Raw genomic sequence first — 12,856 nt, forward strand, 5'->3', positions numbered from 1 at the left:
GGAATCCAGAGGGCGAAGGCCAGAGCTCCCGCCCACCCTTCTGCCACTAACCCGCGGCCGCTGAGACCCCAGCCAGCCCTCCACCCGCCCCCTCCACCCGCGTACCTGGTGCTCCAGGCCCAGTGCAGCCGGTCCACGCCTGCTTCCCCGCCGCAGCCCGGCGCTGAGCCGCAGCCTGGCCCCGGGGGCGGAGTCCTTCCGGGGTCAGGAGTGGGAAGGTGGAGAGAAGGTAGCGGGGGCCTCCTAGCCTTTCTGCGTGAGGGGCTACGTGTGAAGCAGCTCCCGCCATTTTTGTTAAGGGTAGAGGCTCCTGCCCTTCCCGCTGGCTGTGAACTGTACAATGCAAGAATTGCATCAAAAAATAGCATCGCAGTTGTAACCTTTTGAGGGCTTCAGGACCATCCTAGGAATCCGGTGAAAAATATGGGGTATTTTCTCTATATGTCATTTTAATACATTAGTAAAAGAAAATAGCTTGTACATTACCAAAAGAATATATATAATATATACGTCTATTTTGTGTATATATATGGTTAGATACTCTGAACCAATCCATGGCTCCCAGATTAAGAACTTCTACTACAGACCTTCAGCCCCTAAACAGATTAATGTTGAGCATTCCAATCCTGTATTAATGATGTTTTATTTACTTCAATTCCTCTTTAGCTTTTCTCCAAGTTAGGCAAGGTATTCAACAGCTCTGAGGTTCTGTCTAAAACACATAAACTAATGAGGGGGGAGGGAGAACAACAAAATAACATGCTGGCTTTTTTCTTTCCTTCTTTCTTTTTTTTGCTTAACATGCTGTTTTTATATGCAGTCCTGAGCCCAAACATTTCGTCCAAGTTGAGGATTTAAAAATTCCAATTTCTGAGCATATTTGTGGTGAAAAGCCAAAATAATTTTGCAAGGATTGCTAAAACATGAGAGCACATGTTACTATTCCTATCTAAGAAACAAGAATGAACAGTTATTTCTGGTGGTGTTCAAAATTCCCTTTTAGTGAAATGGAAAATAGGGTGAACAGTAGTACCAATGTGTGACATTATTGTTGTTGTTTAGTGGCTCAGTCGTGTCTGACTCTTTTGCAACCCCGTGGACTGTACTCCTCTAAGCTCCTCTGTCCTTGGGATTTTCTGGGCAAGATCACTGGAGTGGGTTACCATTTCCTCATCCAGGAGATCTTCCTGACCCAGAGATGGAACGGGAGTCTTCTTGTCTCCCGCATTGCAGGCAGATTCTTTACTGCTGAGCCACTGGGGAAGCCCACGGGTGACATTACTTGATGAATAATAACTAAAATTGTACAGACTGAGTTCTAAGTGAAAACGCTTGCGTGGGTGCTAAGTCACTTCAGTCATACCCAACTCTTTGCAACCCTATGGACTGTAGTCTGCCAGGCTCCTCTGTCCATGGGATTATCCAGGCAAGAATACTGGAGTGGGTTGCCATGCCATCCTCCAAGAGATCTTCAAGACCCAGGGATCAAACCCCACCTCTCTTTGTCTCCAGCACTGGCAGGCCAATTCTTTACCACTAGTGCCACCTGGGAAGCCCCTATGTAAAAATATTGTGCACTTGGGGAGGGAGGCGGGAGGGGGGATCAGGATGGGGAACACATGTAAATCCATGGCTGATTCATGTCAATGTATGGCAAAAACCACTACAATGTTGTAAAGTAATTAGCCTCCAACTAATAAAAATAAATGGAAAAAAAATATTGTGCACTTATAAAGGAAATAGTGCTCTTGACACTTGAAGAAGCTGAAATTTGTAAGGCTGTGTTTGTTTATTTTTCCATCTTCTCTCTGCTGCCTCCTTCCTACTTCCCACAACTTTCAAACTTTCAGCCTAATGGGAAGAAGAGTAATAATGATGATGATGTGTGTACTCAGTCTTGTTCAACTCTTTCCTATCCCATGAACTGTAGCCCGCCCGGCTCCTCTGTCCATGGAATTTCCCAGGCAGGAATACTAGAGTGGGTTGCCATCTCCTACTCCAGAGGATCTTCCAGACTCAGGGATCTAACCCAAGTCTCTTGCATCTCCTGCATTAGCAGGTGGATTCTTTACCACTAATGCCTCTTGGGAAGTAATAATGATGACTCCACTTAAAGCAACTTTCCTATGGACACTATCTTCTTTAATACCACAATAGCCATTATAAGAAAGATATTGTTACACACTGGGTATATATTTTACTCTTTAAGAAATACCATATTTTATTTATTTTTATAAATAAATATAATGTGCTCCAAGCCTCCTTTCTCATGGCTTACTAGAATATTCGATCTTAGTCATTATTGGATATATCAGGTAGGATGCTGTTATCTAGAAGCAGAAGAACACTGAACAAATAGTAACTTAAACCATTGGACAGGATGGCCTGCATGGATATTAGCAACAGACGACACAGTCTCATATTTGAACTTGATATCTTCCATTATCCTGGCCCAGGAAAAAAAAAATGGGGCTTGTATTAATTCTAAAGGTCTGCCCTCCCCCAGATAACTAAAGCCATCGTGTAAAGCTCACCAAACAGGAAGTGGAATTCATGAAGATTAGTTGTTACTATTGTTCAAAAACTGAGGTACTTGCTACACCAGCCATTAGTGAATTGGGGGATCCTATGTGTATAGTATTGAAACCATACTGTGGGGTCAGACTGCCAGGGTTTGAATTCATTCTCTGCCATTTACTAGGTACATGGCCGTAGGCAAGGTACTTACCCTCATTATGTCTCAGTTTCCTTATTGGGATGTTCAAATGTAATAACACTTGTAAAGCACTAAGATTTTCATATAAGTTTTTAACTTGGCTTATTTGTACTCTGTGGGATCCAAGGATAAAACTCTATTTGCATATAATTGGTTTCCTTCGGAATCATAAATATTTTGTTTTATAAACATAGAAACATTACTTTGAGAAAGGGGTTCATAGGCTTTACCAGAATGTCAATGGAGTCCACCCATGACACCAAAAGAAAAAAATGGTTAAGAATTTAGAACACTCCCCAACGCGTATTTCTAAGATATATGGCATATTAAATGGGACTTTTCCACGTCTCTTGGCAGAAGCTCTAAAGTAGAGAAAAATAGATGCCAAGTGCCCTGAGCATTCTAAAAAAAAAAGGATGCTAGATCATCCACACAGGGCTTGCTAGGAAAATGTGAAGCCCATTTTGCAACCTTTAGTCTACACGTACCTTCAGGGAATGATACAGCAGAATTGATCAAAAAAGACTGGAGAACAGAAATGCCTTGGAGGCATTTTTCTGGAGTGCTGTGCATTTTTTTCTCCTTAAGAATGGAGAAAGAAGTTATTGTTTACTCGCTAAGTCACATCTGACTCTTTTGGGACCCCATGGACTGTAGCTCCTCCGTCCATGGGATGTCCCAGGCAAGAATACTGGAGTGGGTTACCATTTCCTACTCCAGGGGAGCTTCTCAACCCAGAGATCAAACCCGAGTCTCCTGTGTTGGCAGGAAGATTCTTTACCACTGAGCCACCAGGGAAGCCTGGAGAGAAAAGAGTACTTGCTTATTTCATCCTACCCCCCACCTGAGACAAGTGAAAGAACTTTAAGAAACTCAGACAGAAAAAAAAAAAAAAAAAGAAACTCAGACAGGAATTCATTGGTGGCCCATATGGTTAGGGCTCCATACTTCCACTGTAGGGGATGCAGGTTCAATCTCTGGTCAGGGAACTAAGATCCCACATGCTGTGTGATGCAGCCAAAAAAAAAAAAAAACCCACTCAATTTGACCTCTGTGCCCAGTAGTTTGTGCCACCTGGGAGAATCTAAAAGCAATACACTATCCAAAGAGGCATTTGATGACACAGCAGAAAGAAAGAGGGCTGCAGCAGAAGTGGCCTATACTTGCAATTTTACAAGGAAAATTTTTCCTATGAACCATGAGAATACCACAGAATGTAGCAGGCTTGAATTATTATATCTTAAAAGGTTATATCTTGAAATCAGCACCAAAGTGGACTATCGAAGTGGTTAGCTACAGATTTTTTTTTTGAAGTATTAGGAAATGAAACTCTGAAAAGTCCCCAGCAAGTTGGGAGAGGGGAGATCATCATGGAGGAATGTGTTAAAGGGACTGAAGAAAAGAGCCAGCTCTTAGGAGTAGACCACATGCAGAAAACACCAAAGTTGGATTTGACTCTACTGATTGGGTATATCTGATATTTTATTCCAGATACTTAGGATTACTGCTCACTCCAGCTGAGATAATATATAACCAATGTACTTCATTAATTACTGGGTGGAACCTGCACTTATCAAGTGTCAACATTAAGCCTGAACAAAGTCTAGCATTCTGACAATTAAAACCAATTACATTACCTAAGTAAATGAATTCTTTTAGGTAATTCATGTATCCAGTTAGCTTCTACATTAACTGCTAAAACCTGGCAGAGTCCCCAGAAATAACTCAGGTCCTTCCTTTAAATCAATAGAATGCCATTGGGCATATACTGGCTCTTGTATCTTTTTTCTTTTCACCCACCCAAGAGTGTTTGACAAGACTCCTCTACAAGTCAGAACTAAGCCAACCAAGACATCTAGATGCTAATTTAGAACATCTATTCCATGCACATCCAAATATTGCAAATGCAGTTCCTCAAAATGTTAAACATAGAGCTACCACATGACCCAGCAATTCTACGCCTAGACAATACGCAAGAGAAATGAGAATATTCATCAAGTACAAATTATACACGAATGTGCCTAGTAGCACTATTCATAATAGCTGAAAAAGAAAAGCAATCCAGGGACTTCCCTGGAGGTTCAGTGGTTAAGACTATGTGCTTCCACTGTGGGGAGCGTGGTTCTATCCCTGGTTGGGGAACTAAGAAGCAATCAAAAAAGAACAAAAAGAAAAATTAAAAAAGCAACTCAAATGTCTACTAACTGATAAAAGAAAAATAAAATGTGGTAAATTTACATAATAGAATATTATTTGGCCACAAAAATAATTGAAATATTGATACATGCTACAACATGGGTAAACTTTGAAAATATGTTAAGAAGCCAGTCATAAATGATTATGTTATTGTATGATTCTGTTTGTGTGAAACCTCCAGAAGACAACTCTATTAAGAAAGCAGGTTAATGGTCACCCAGGGTAGAAAGAGCTGAGGGGAAATGGAGGGGACGCCTATAAGGCATGAAACTTCTTTTGCGGGATAGTGAAACGTTCTAAATTTAGATTGTGGTTCTGGTTGTGCAAATGCATGAATATACTAAAAACTATTCAACTGTATACTTTAAATATGTGAATTTTATAGCATGTGAATTGTGTCTTAATAAAAGCATTATCCTCCAAGATTTCTTATGTGAAAAAAATCGAGAATTAAGGAGGTTATGAAAATGATAAAAGCTAGAGATGGGAGGCCAGAGGCTGATCTAAAGCATGTTTTTCCTGCATTACCTTGTGTACATGCTCACTCAGTCATGTCCAATTCTTTCCACCCCATAGGTGGTAGCCTGCCAGGCTCTTCTGTCCAAGGGATTTTATAGGCAAGAATACTGGAGTGGATTGTCATTTCCTCCTTCAGCGATCTTCCTGACCCAGAGATTGAATCCACATCTCCTGCATTAGCAAGTGGGTTCTTTACCACTGAGCCACCTGGGCCTCAGCTTCAGCATCAGTCCTTCCAATGAATACTCAGGACTGATTTTCTTTAGGATTGACTGGTTTGATCTCCTTTGATGCTGAAGCTGAAACTCCAATATTTTGGCCACCTAATGTGAAGAACAGACTCCTTAGAAAAGACCCAGATTCTGGGAAAGATTGAAGGCAGGAGAATGGGATGACGGAAGATGAGATGGTTGGATGGCATCACCGACTGGATGGACATGAGTTTGAGCAAGCTTCGGGAATTAGTGAAGGACAGGGAAACCTGGCATCCTGCAGCCCATGGGGTCACAAAGAGTCGGACACGACTGAGCGACTGAAGTGAACTGAACACGGGCCTCAGTAGTTATCAAAATGCTGAGCCGCTCCAATAAGATGCATGCACTCTATCGGGAGGTATTTACATCAAAATGTAATATAAAGCATAAACAACACAAATGTTTACCTATTAAGAGCTTCATCCTAAAGCTACTTTAAAGTGAAGAGCAATAAATAAATAAAGTGAAGAGCAGTAAAATTAGAATTAAATCTCAATGAAACAATAATTCCTATTTTGTACGTTAAGAACTCATAATATTTCAAAGGTCTAGAAAACCACATTGTATTTTTAAAATTAATAAATTGAAGGGAGAGAACAAGATGGTAGAGGAGTAGGTGGATGTGGAGTTCATCTCTCTCCATGAATATATCAGGAATACACGTTCAGACACAGAAGCCCATGCAGAACACCAGCTGAGAGCGGACAGGAGTACCTGACCAGCAGAAAAGAATATATAGAATCACGGCAAAACTCGGGAGGATGAAGGAACTGGGGGAAAAACAGGAGTGTTATTAGGACTAGACCTGCCCTTGGCGGGTAGGGGAATTGAAACGGGTTCGATTCCCACATCGGGGCAAGTGTCTGAGTCAGAGAAGAAACATTTAAGGCTGCAAGTGAAACAGCTGATCTGTGGCAGCCTAAATGGAAAGAGAATCAGGCAGTCCCTGCAGCAGCCATATGTACCCCAGACAGGGACACAGGTCCCCTGGAAGGCACTGCCGCTGCTGCAGCTAAGTCGCGTCAGTCGTGTCCGACTCTATGTGACCCCGTAGACGGCAGCCCACCAGGCTCCTCTGTCCCTGGGATTCTCCAGGCAAGAACACTGGAGCGGGTTGCCATTTCCCTCTCCAATGCATGCATGCTAAGTCGCTTCAGTCGTGTCCAACTCTGTGCAACCCCATGGACAGCAGCCCACCAGGCTCCTCCGTCCACAGGATTCTCCAGGCAAGAATACTGGAGTGGGTTGCCATTTCCTTCTCCACTGGAAGGTGCAGCTACTGAATAATAGAGAGACTGGCCCATCAAACGCCTGATGCACTGAACGACAGGATAGGACCCCACCCAGGGTGCCCCTTTAAGTGCCTGATGCGCCAATCTACAGAGCAGGACCCCAGGCAAGGGAGCCCTCTAAGTGCCTGAACGGGGCAGAGCTACGGAGAAAGACTGGCCTAAGAGGCCTTCTGATCGCCAGCTACAAGAGGCTCGAAAAAAGACTCTGATAGGGCCATAACTCCTGCAGTGGAGACAGTCCGTGTCCCTGCACACTTAGCACCACCAGGATCCCCACAAGCCAAGCAGCTGCGCCACCTTCATGCTCAACTCTTACTGGGACAGAGCTGTCACAGGCAAAAAACAGTCTTCCATCTATGCACTTTCCATCTATCCTTTTGCGAACCTGTAGACTGGCCTGCCAGGCCTCTCTGTCAGGGGGGTTCTCCAGGCAAGAATTCTGGCGCTTACTGCCGAACGCTGGTTGCCATTTCCTGCTGCCCTAGCCGCCAACTCCCCTGGGTACCTGGTGCTGCCAGAACCCTTGTGACCCAAGCAGCTGCACCACCTCCACACCTGGCCCTCACAGGGGCGAACCCAAGTCCTCCAGGGCAGCCTCAGTGGACGACCCACATGCAAAGGTGGAAATAAAACCACAACTGAAACCCAGGGGCAGTGTGGCTAAGGAAGAAGACCCAAAGCCTTCCCACCAGATGTACAAGCTGCAGATTAAGTCCACACGATCAACTCGGCAGACTCTGTGTCTATGGAATATATGAAAGGACACTGAGCGCTCCCACAAAAGAAAACGCACTAGTTCTGATACCTGTGGACATTAGAGGCAAGAACACACAGGGGTAGAACCAGATTGTAATCTGAGCTGCCCCCACAGCAGGTCCAGAGATCAGCACAGTGTTGGAGGGCATCCTAGGGAGGTGAGGTGGACTGTGACTCCCAGCGAGGGAGAGGACTCTGATAGCAGTGACTCAAGAAAAACATTTATTATTCTTATGTTTTGACTTGTTCTGCAGATTCTTTCGGGTATTGTTTTTTCCTTCCCCCCCCCCCCGCTTTGTAGTTGTCAGTTTTATTGGTACTACGAAATCTAATTAAGCTTTTGAGCTTTTCTTCTTTCTCAGCCACATTTTTTATTGTTGTTATATACCTCTGCCTCTACATTGGACTATTGTAGTTCTGTGGAATTTTCCTTTATTTCTTGCTCTTTTTGATTTTTAAGTCTATTTTTTCCTACATTTATTCCTTTGTTTGCTTTTCCTACTGTTCTTTTCCCCTTTCAGTTAATCTTTAATGTATATAAATCTTCTTTGTCTACCTCTATTTAACTTTGCATATCTATTTTTTCTTCTTGTCTGTTTTGTTTTAGTTTTTGTTAGCTTTGTTTTCATTGCTTTATTCCCCAGTTGGCACCTTGCTTTAGTTTGGTTTTCCAGTTTGTGCTTTAGTTAGTTTTGTTCTTAATTGGTAGATATAATTTTTGGTTTCCTTTGTTTGCTGGGTCAATCTATTGTACTTTATTTTTGTTAGACTGTTTTGATTTTGCTTATGGGTGTATATGTATAGTGTATATTCAGTCACACTTTTTATTGTTGTTATAAACCTCTGCCTCTATGTTGGGCTTTTGCAGTTTTGTGGAGTTATCTTTTTTCCCCCTTTTTTCTTTCTTCTTCCTTTTTTTTCTCTTTTTTATAATTTTAATTTTAATTTCCTTGAACCTATTATTTTTTTCTATATTTATTCCTTTGTTTACCTTTCCTTCTGTTCTTTTCCCCTTGCAGTTAATCTTTAATGTATATAAATCTTCATCTACCTCTACTTAACTTTGCATGTCTATTCTTTCTTTCTTTTCTTTCCTCTCAACATATTTGTTAGTTTTGTTTTCATTACTTTATTCCCAACATGGCACCTTGCTTTAGTTTTGTTTTCCACTTTGTGCTTTAGTTAGTTTTGTTCTTAACTGGTAAATATAATTTTTGATTTCCTTTGTTCGCCAAGTCAATCTACTGTATTTTATTTTTGTTGGACTGTTTTGACTTTGCTTATGGGTGTGTATGGATGTGAGAGTTGGACTATAAAGAAAGCTGAGCTCTGAAGAATTGATGCTTTTGAAATGCGGTGTTGGAAAAGACTCTTGAGAGTCCCTTGGACTGCAAGGAGATCTAAGCAGTCAATCTTAAAGGAAATCACTCCTGAATATTCATTGGAAGGACAGATGCTGAATCTGAAACTCCAACACTTTGGCCACCTGGTGCGAAGAACTGACTCATTTGAAAAGACCCTGATGCTGGGAAAGATTGAAGGCAGGAGGAGAAGGGGACAACAGAGGATAAGGGGACAACAGAGGATGAGATGGTTGGATGGCAACACCGACTCGATGGATGTGAACTTGAGTAAGTTCCGGGAGTTGGTGATGGACAGGGAAGCCTGGCGTGCTGCAGTCCATGGGGTCGCAAAGAGTCGGACACGGCTGAGTGACTGAACTGAACTGAACACATATATATGGAATCTAGAAAAATGGTACTAAAGAATTGATTTACAGGACAGCAAAGGGGAAACAGACATAGAGAATAGACATATGGACATGGGGAGAGGGGAGGAGAGGGTGAGATGTATGGGAAGAGTAATGTGGAAACTTACATTACCATATGTAAAATAGATAGCCAACGGGAATTTACTGTATGGCTCAGGAAACTCAAACAGGAGCTCTGTATCAACCTAGAGGGGTGGGATGGGGAGGGAGATGGGAGGGAGGTTCAAAAGGGAGGGGATATATGTATACCCATGGCTGATTCATGTTGAGGTTTGACAGAAGACAACAAAAGTCTGTAAAGCAATTATCCTTCAATAAATAAATAAATAAATTTTTTAAAATATAAATAAATAAATAAATAAAATGAAGGACTTCCGTGGTGGTCCAGTGGTTAAGACTCCACGCTTCTGCTGCAGAAGGTGCGGGTTCAATCCCTGGTCAAAGAATCCTGCATGCTCTTGCATGCAGCCCAGTGCCTGAAAACAAAAATAATTAGTTAATAAGATGAACTGCACCTGCTGTCTGTACGTTTAAATGATGGACATTTTGAAAAGTATAAAAAAAATTACTCTGTCTCCAAGTTGGAAAATACATAATTTTTGCATAGTTTCACATTTATTCATATTTTTAAGCAACAACTTTATTGATTCGTCCATTTTCTACACTGTGCCTTGTACTATGCCTAATGCTGGAAATATCAGAATGAGTAAGAAAGATCCCTGCCTCTGGTTTGATTCAGGAGACTGAAAAATTATTGCGATGTATAATGATATTACACTGTATAATTTATAATCAGCAGTATAATATCATTAGAAAGTATGCTAGAGAATACACGGAAGGGCCCATATGGCCTGGAAAAGTTAAAGAAAGCTTCTCCTAGAAGGTAACTCTTGAAAGATGAGTGGGGGTTCACTTTTAACAGAAAGGAAAGCTTTTAACAAAAAGGTCTTCCCTGGGGGTCTAGTGGTTAAGAATTTGCCTTGCTAACAAGGGATGCGTGTTGGATCCCTGCTGAGAGGCGATTCCACATAGCTAGGGGCAAGTAGCCCCAGGCGCCAGCGCCACAGCTAGAGAGCTGGCTTGCTACAACTGCTGCGTTCCCGTGCTCTGGAGCCCACGCTAGGCTGCGAGAGAAGGCCCGCCGACCACAACTAGAAAGAAGCCCCTGGGTGCCACAGCTAGAGAAAGCCCGCACCCCGGCAACAAGGAGCCCGCACTTTACAGAGAAGATGCAGCGCAGCCAAGATTTTTGAAAAAAGAGAGGGGCATTCCAAGGGTTTAGGCTTAAGGAAAGCGGCACTAAACAGGAGGGGCACAACCAAGTGTTTTGCCTTTTAGGAGAATGAGATGTAGATTAGAATGGTTTGAGGATAGGATGTTACATTTGGTGAACAAAAAATGAGATGGGAGGAGTAAATTTGACTAATAATAAAGCCAAGGGGGAGTAGGATTAAAGAAGCTGGTGCTTAGGGCACACGATTTGAAAAGCTAGTCTCTTGTTCAGACAGGTGAAAGATACTTAGATGTTAAACCCTGGGCAATTTGCGCCTCTCATCATAGATCCTTGAGGAGAAAAAAAAAAAACTCTGGGGCAACAAGGAATCATTAAAGCGTTATGTGGTTTGATTTGTGTTTTAGGAAGAGTTGTGTTCAGAAGTATGGTACTCAGAAAAGCTTAGTAGGGAACTATCAAAATAGAAACGAAGAGACTCTGCAGAGGAAGCTTCTGAGGTTCCATCCCCATATAGTCAGTTCAAAATCTACTGATTTTATCCCCTAAGTAGCTCTCACAGTCATCTCCACTGCTGGGCCCTTATTTTGTTTTGTCTAGATTCTGCAACAATCTCTAATCTATGCTAATCATTACTATCCAAGTAATTCAATATGTAAATCTCATCATGTTGGTTTTCTCAAAGTTTTTCACAGATCTTTAGAGAGGAAAGTCTGCTTTACTGACATGATCATTCATGACCTGCCTTCTATGTGTAGTCTGTCCCTGCCCTCAATCTCTGCACCAGTAAAACTGACCCCTTGCAAATTCCCAAATTAGCTGTGCCTAAAAAATTCTCCATTCTCTGGCCCATCATAAACTTTCTTCCTCAGCTTTTAAACCAGTATCAATTTGTGTGTGTGTGATATTGGGTTGACCTGATCCCCTACTTTTCTCTCTTGGAAACTTCCATTCCATTCATCCATGTAATTGTCATTGGATCTACTCTGCTCTTTTATGCACTTGCTGAATGCGCCAAGGCATACATTTAATCCAAGTGAAGACAATAAGCCCATTATTTGGGAGTTAAATTTTTAAAAAATATTCATGTATTTGTTTATTTTGGCTGTGCTGGGTCTTAGTTATGGCTTTCTCAGGATCTTCATTGCAGACTCTTAGTCACAGTATGCATGTAGGATCTAGTTCTCTGACCAAGGATTGAACCCAGGCCCCCTATATTGGGAGCCTGGAGTCTTACTCACTGGACTACCAGGGAAGACCCAATTTGGGATTTTTTTAAACTAAAATCTCTGCTCTTAGAACAGTAAGATGAAGGGTAATCCCTGGTGGTCCACTGGTTCAGTCAGTTTCAGTTCAGTTGCTCAGTCATGTCCAACTCTTTGCAACCCCATGGACTGCAGCACGCCAGGCCTTCCTGTCCATCACCAACTCCAGGAGTTTACTCAAACTCATGTCCATGGAGTCAGAGAGGCCATCCAACCATGTCATCATCTGTTGGGTGGTCCACTGGTTAGGAATCTGTATTTTCACTGCCAAGGGTCATCATTCAATACCTGGTTGGGGAAATTGTTTTTCAGTCACTAAGTCAGGTCTGACTCTTTGCAACTCCATGGACTGCAGCAAGCCAGGATCCTCTGTCCTCTACCATCTCTCTGAGTTTATTTCAATTCATGTCCTCTGAGTCAGTGATGCCAGTTAACCATCTCATCCTCTGCCACCCCTTTCTCCTTTAACCTCCAATCTTTCCCAGCATCAAGGTCTTTTTCAATGAGTCAGCTCTTTGTATCAGGTGACCAAAGTATTACAGCTTCAGCTTCAGCATCTGTCCTTCCAATGAAATTCAGGGTTGATTTCTTTTAGGATTGATTGGTTTGATCTCCTTGCTGTCTAAGGAACTCTCAAGAGTCTTCTCCAGCACCACCATTCAAAAGCATCAATTCTTTGGTGTTCAGCCTTTTTTATGGTTCAACTCTCACATCTGTACACGACTACTGGAAAAACCATATCTTTAACTATATGGGCCTTTGTCAACAAAGTGATGTCTCTGCTTTTTAACATACTGTCTAGGTTTGTCATAGTTTTCCTTCCAAGGAGTAGGCATCTTTTAATTTCAAGGCTGCA

The 12,856-nt window shown here is 42.3% G+C and overlaps 1 protein-coding gene across 1 annotated transcript in view; it reads right to left on the reverse strand.

Annotated features, from left to right (window-relative positions):
• MIGA1 (mitoguardin 1) overlaps positions 1-250 on the reverse strand; it is a 74,102-nt gene extending 73,852 nt beyond the window's left edge. The window contains exon 1 of the mRNA XM_043460917.1: positions 106-250. The gene's annotated coding sequence lies outside the window, so the exon portion shown is untranslated. The remainder of the gene's footprint in view (positions 1-105) is intronic.
• Positions 251-12,856: the final 12,606 nt, after the last annotated feature.

Source organism: Cervus canadensis, chromosome 2 (assembly GCF_019320065.1).
Source record: "Cervus canadensis isolate Bull #8, Minnesota chromosome 2, ASM1932006v1, whole genome shotgun sequence".
Lineage (NCBI taxonomy): Eukaryota > Metazoa > Chordata > Mammalia > Artiodactyla > Cervidae > Cervus > Cervus canadensis.